Source organism: Arachis stenosperma, chromosome 9 (assembly GCF_014773155.1).
Source record: "Arachis stenosperma cultivar V10309 chromosome 9, arast.V10309.gnm1.PFL2, whole genome shotgun sequence".
NCBI classification, from domain to species: Eukaryota; Viridiplantae; Streptophyta; class Magnoliopsida; order Fabales; family Fabaceae; genus Arachis; species Arachis stenosperma.
This window is the reverse complement of record NC_080385.1, coordinates 91,338,562-91,344,875: the sequence shown is the minus strand read 5'-3', so window position 1 is coordinate 91,344,875 and position 6,314 is coordinate 91,338,562. Positions and strand designations below refer to the sequence as shown.

The 6,314-nt window shown below is 38.3% G+C and overlaps 1 non-coding gene across 1 annotated transcript; it reads right to left on the bottom strand.

Annotated features, from left to right (window-relative positions):
* Nucleotides 1-3,968: 3,968 nt before the first annotated feature.
* On the bottom strand, nucleotides 3,969-4,076 carry LOC130952808 (small nucleolar RNA R71). The gene has a single exon (XR_009074984.1). It is a non-coding gene; the product is annotated as a small nucleolar RNA R71 (small nucleolar RNA).
* Nucleotides 4,077-6,314: the final 2,238 nt, after the last annotated feature.

Here is a 6,314-nt window from a genome sequence, read left to right as displayed (position 1 = left end):
TGATTCTTGAAGCAAGAAAAAGCAGTAAAAAGCAAAAGCTTGCGAAAAATAAAGAAAAAGAAAAAAGCAAGAGCAAAAAGCCAGTAACCCTTTAAACTAAAAGGCAAGGGTAAAATGGATCCAAGGCTTTGCGCATCAATGGACAGGAGGGCCCAAAGGAATAAAATCCTAGCCTAAGCGGCTAAATCAAGCTGTTCCTAACCATGTGCTTGTGTCATGAAGGTCCAAGTGAAAAGCTTGGAAATGAGTGGTTAAAGTCGTGATCCAAAGAAAAAGAGTGTGCTTAAGAACTCTGAGCACCTCTAACTAGGGACTCTAGTGATGAGCGGATAATTTATACGCTTTTTGGCATTGTTTTTATATAGTTTTTAGTATGATTTAGTTAGTTTTTAGTATACTTTTTATTGGTTTTTAAGAAAAATTCACATTTCTGGACTTTACTATGAGTTTGTGTGTTTTTTTGTGATTTCAGGTATTTTCTGGCTGAAATTGAGGGACCTGAGCAAAAATCTTATTCAGAGGCTAACAAAGGACTGCAGATGCTATTGGATTCTGACCTCCCTGCACTCGAAGTGGATTTTCTGAAAATACAGAACTCCAAATGGCGCGCTCTCAATTGCGTTGGAAAGTAGACATTCAGGGCTTTCCAGAAATATATAATAGTCCATACTTTGCGCGAGTTTTGATAACGTAAAATGGCGTCAAAATGCCAGCTCTCTGCCCTTTCCTGGCGTCAAAACGCCAGAACTGGCATAAAAGTTGGAGTTAAACGCCCAAACTGGCATTAAAACTGGTGTTTAACTCCAAGAAAGACCTCTACACGTGAAAGCTTTAATGCTCAGCCCAAGCACACACCAAGTGGGCCCGGAAGTAGATTTCTGCATCATTTACCTATTTCTGTAAATCCTAGTAGCTAGTTTCATTATAAATAGAACTTTTTACTATTGTACTGGGGGGTCTTTTTCCCTATTTTCGAATTCACATGTCATTTGGGGAGGCCGGCCATTCGGCCATGCCTAGACCTTGTTCTTATGTATTTTCAACGGTGGAGTTTCTACACACCATAGATTAAGGGTGTGGAGCTCTGCTGTTCCTCGAGTATTAATGCAATTACTACTATTTTCTATTCAATTCATGCTTATTCTTATTCTAAGATATTCGCTTGCACTTCAACCTGATGAATGTGATGATCCGTGACACTCATCACTATTCTCAACCTATGAACGCGTGCCTGACAACCACTTCCGTTCTACCTTAGATCGAGCGTATATCTCTTAGCCTCTATTCCGAAAGATCGGAGTCTTTGTGGTATAAGCTAGAATTATTGGCGGCCATTCCTAAGATCCGAAAAGTCTAAACCTTGTCTGTGGTATTCCGAGTCGGATCTGGGAAGGGATGACTGTGACGAGCTTCAAACTTGCAAATGTTGGGCGTAGTGACAGACGCAAAAGGATCACTGGATTCTATTCCTACATGATCGAGAATTGACAGATGATTAGCCGTGCGGTGACAGCGCATTTGGACCATTTTCACTGAGAGGACGGAAAGAAGCCATTGACAACGGTGATGCCCTACATACAGCTTGCCATGGAAAGGAGTATGAAGGATTGGATGAAGGCAGTAGGAAAGCAGAGATTCAACAGGAACAAAGCACCTCTATGCACTTATCTGAAATTCTCACCAATGAATTACATAAGTATCTCTATCTTTACTTTGTGTTTTATTTATATTTTAATTATCAAACTCCATAACCATTTTTATCCGCCTCACTGAGATTTACAAGGTGACCATAGCTTGCTTCAAGCCGACAATCTCCGTGGGATCGACCCTTACTCACGTAAGGTTTATTACTTGGACGACCCAGTACACTTGCTGGTTAGTTGTGCGGAGTTGTGAATAAAGTGCTGAGATTATGAACGCACATACCAAGTTGAGCGCCATTATTAGAGATCACAATTTCATGCACCAAGTTTTTGGCACTGTTGCCGGGGATTGTTCGAGTTTGGACAACTGACGGTTCATCTTGTTGCTAAGATTAGGTTAATTTTCTTTTTGTTTTAACCATTATTCTATTTTCAAAATGTTTTCAAAAATCTTTCAAAAATTGTTCTTCTTTCTTGTTTTTCCAAAATAATTTTCGAAAAAAAATCCAAAAAAATTCATAAAATCATAAAAACTCAAAAATATTTCATGGTTCTTGTTTGAATCTAGGGCCAAATTTTAAGTTTGGTGTCAATTGCATGATTTTAATTGTCTTGCAATTTTCGAAACACATGCATTGTGTTCTTGATGGTCTTCAAGTCGTTCTTGATGAATTGCCTTGTTTGATCTTCATAATTTATTGAATTGGACTGCATGATGTTCTACATATGTATTCTTGCATTTATATGGCTCAAAACATGAGAAAGTTCTAAGTTTGGTGTCCTCCATATTTTCTTTCATTAAGAAAACTGAGTTCTTGATGTTCATCTTGATCTTAAAGATTGTTCTTGGTGTTCATCTTGACGTTCATAATGTTCTGGCATATATCTTGTGTTTGATCCAAGAATTATATGTTTTGACTCATTTTGTTGTTTTTCAAAATTGAAAATATGTCTTCTTGAATAAAGGATTTAGCAAAATGAATATCCAAGAACATAAAGTAGAGGAATTACAGAGAAAAAGCTGGGCGTTCAAAACGCCCAGTGAAGAAGGAAAACTGGCATTTAAACGCCAGCCAGGGTACCTAGCTGGGCATTTAAACGCCCAAACCATGCAGTAATTGGCGTTAAACGCACAAAATATGCAGCTCCTGGGCGTTTAACGCAAGGATGACACAAGGAGAGGAATTTTGTTTTCAAATCAAATATTTTTCAAATCTTCATAATTTTTCAAAAAGAAATCTTTTTCAAATCAAATATTTTCAATCATATCTTTTTCAAAATCATATATTTTCAAACATATCTTTTTCAAAAATCAAATCTTTTTAATTTCCTTTTCAAATCTTTTTCAAAATAAATTTCAATTATATCTTTTCAAACATATCTTTTTCAAATCATATCTTTTTAAAAAAAATCCATGATTTCAAAATCTTTTTAACTTCTTATCTTTTTCAAATTTATTTCTTATCTTTTTCAAAACCACCTAACCACTTTTTCACTTTTAATTTTCGAAAAACATTAACCTTTTTTCAAAATTTTTTTATTTAACTAATTATTTTGAATTTTAATTAAAATTTTCAAAAATTCTCCCCATTCTCTTATCTTTTTCTATTTAAACACTAAGATTCCTCCTCCATTGTCAATTCGAACTCCATCTCCCTTTGTGTGTTCGAATTCTTCCTTAGCTACCTAAGCCTTCCATTCTTGTTTTCCTCTGACACCTTAAGGAATCTCTATACTGTGACATAGAGGATTCCATATTTTCTTTGTTTTCTTCTCTTTCATATGAGCAGGAACAAGGATAAACGCATACTTGTTGAAGCTGATCCTAAACCTGAAAGGACTCTGAAGAAGAAGCTAAGAGCAGCTAAAGCACAAAACTCTGAAGAGGACCTCACTAAAATTTTCGAAAAGGAAGCAGCAAAAAAAATAATTATGGCCGAACCAAACAACAATGCAAGGAAGATGCTTGGTGATTTTACTACACCAACTTCCAACTTTTATGGAAGAAGCATCTCAATCCCTGCCATAGGAGCAAACAATTTTGAGCTAAAGCCTCAATTAGTTTCTCTACTGCAACAAAACTGCAAGTTTCATGGACTTCCATCAAAAGACCGTTATCAGTTTTTAACTGAGTTCTTGCACATCTGTGATACTCTTAAGACCAATGGAGTTGATCCTGAAGTCTACAAGTTTATGCTTTTCCCTTTTGCTGTAAGAGACAGAGCTAGAACATGGTTGGACTCACAACCCAGAGATAGCCTGGACTCTTGGGATAAGCTGGTCACGGCTTTCTTAGCCAAGTTTTTTCCTCCTCAAAAACTGAGCAAGCTTAGAGTGGATGTTCAAACCTTCAGACAGAAAGAAGGTGAATCCCTCTATGAAGCTTGGGAAAGATACAAGCAGCTGACCAAAAAGTGTCCTTCTGACAAGCTTTCAGAATGGACCACATTAGATATAGTCTATGATAGTCTGCCTGAATTTTCCAAGATGTCACTGGACCACTCTACATGTGGATCCATTCACCTAAGGAAAACGCCTGTAGAAGCTCAAGAACTTATTGAAATGGTTGCAAATAACCAGTTCATGTATACCTCTGAGAGGAATCCTGTGACTAATGGGACGCCTCAAAATAGAGGATTTCTTGAAATTGATGCTCTGAATGCCATACTGGCTCATAACAAATATTGACCCAACAAGTCAATATGATCTCTCAGAGTCTGAATGGATTACAAAATGCATCCAACAGTGCTAAAGAAGCATCTTCTGAAGAAGAAGCTTATGATCCTGAGAACCCTGCAATGGCAGAGGTGAATTACATGGGTGAAGCCTTTGGCAACACCTATAATCCTTCATGGAAAAATCATCCAAATTTTTCATGGAAGAATCAACAGAAGCAACGCTTCAATAATAACAATGGTGGAAGAAACAGGTTTAGTAATAGCAAACCTTTCCCATCATCACCTCAGCAACAGACAGAGCATTCTGAGCAGAATCCTTTTAGCTTAGCAAACATAGTCTCTGATCTATCTAAGGCCACTCTTAGTTTCATGACTAAAACAAGATCCTCCATTAGAAATTTGGAGGCACAAGTGGGCCAGCTGAGTAAAAGGGTTACTGAAATTCCTCTTAGCACTCTCCCAAGCAATACAGAAGAGAATCCCAAAGGAGAGTGCAAGGCCATTGATATAATCAACATGGCCAAAACCTTAGAGGAGGAGGAGGACGTGAATCCCAATGAGGAAAACCTCTGGGAACATCCAGTGGCCAGTAAGGAATACCCTAATGAGGAATCAAAGGAATTTGAGGCTCATACAGAGACCATAGAGATTCCCTTGGACCTCTTTTTACCATTCATTAGCTCTAATGATTATTCATCTTCTGAAGAGGATGAAGACATTGTTGCAGGGCAAGTTGCCCAATATTTAGGAGCAATCATGAAGCTGAATGCCATACTGTTTGGTAATGAGACTTGGGAGGAAGAGCCTCCCTTGCTCACCAATGAACTGAATACATTGGTTCAGAAAAATTTACCTCAAAAGAAACATGATCCTGGTAAATTCTTAATACCCTGTACCATAGGCACCATGACCTTTGAAAAAGCTCTGTGTGACCTGGTGTCAGGGATAAACATGATGCCACTCTTTATAATGTAAAAACTGGGAATCTATGAGGTACAGGCTGCCAAATTCTCATTGGAGATGGCAGATAAATCTATGAAAAAGGCTTATAGACTAGTAGAGGACGTGCTAGTGAAGGTTGAAGGCCTTTACTTCCCTGCTGATTTCATAATCCTAGACACTAGGAGGGATGAAGATGAATCCCTCATCCTTAGAAGACCCTTCCTAGCCACAGCAAGAGTTGTAATTGATGTTAATAGAAGAGAGTTGATCCTTCTTGTGAATGAAGAATGCCTTGTAGTAAAGACTCAAGGTTCTCCAACTGTAACCATGGAGAGTAAGCATGAAGAGCTTCTCCCAATACAGATTCAAACAGAACCTCCACATTCAAACTCTAAGTTTGGTGTTGGGAGGCCACAACCAAACTCTAAGTTTGGTGTTGAGAGATCTCAACCATACTCTGATCATCTGTGAGACTCCATGAGAGCTCACTGTCAAGCTATTGACATTAAAGAAGCGTTTATTGGGAGGCAACCCAATTTTCTTTTAATCTATATTATTTTGTTTTTTTTTCTAGGTTGATGATCATGTGAAGTCCCAAAGACAATTACAAAAATAAAGAAAAAAATCAAAAACGGCATTGAAAACAACACACCCTGGAGGAAGGACTTACTGGCGTTTAAACGCCAGTAAGGGTAGCAAAATGGGCGTTTAAACGCCCAATCTGGCACCTTTCTGGGCGTTTAAACGCCAGAAGAGGGCACCAGACTAGCATTTAAATGCCAGAACATGGCAACAAACTGGCATTTAGACGCCAGAACATGAAGGAAAACTGGCGTTTAAATGCTAGAACAGGGTAGCAGACTGGCGTTTAAATGCCATAATTGTACTCTAAGGCGTTTTGAATGCCCAATTGGAGCAGGGATGAGAATTCCTTCACCCCTCAGGATCTGTGGATCCCACAGGATCCCCATCAACCTCAACCTACTCTCTCTCCACTTCACACCTTTCTACAACAATCTTCCCCAAATACCCTTCACCAATCACTTCCTTA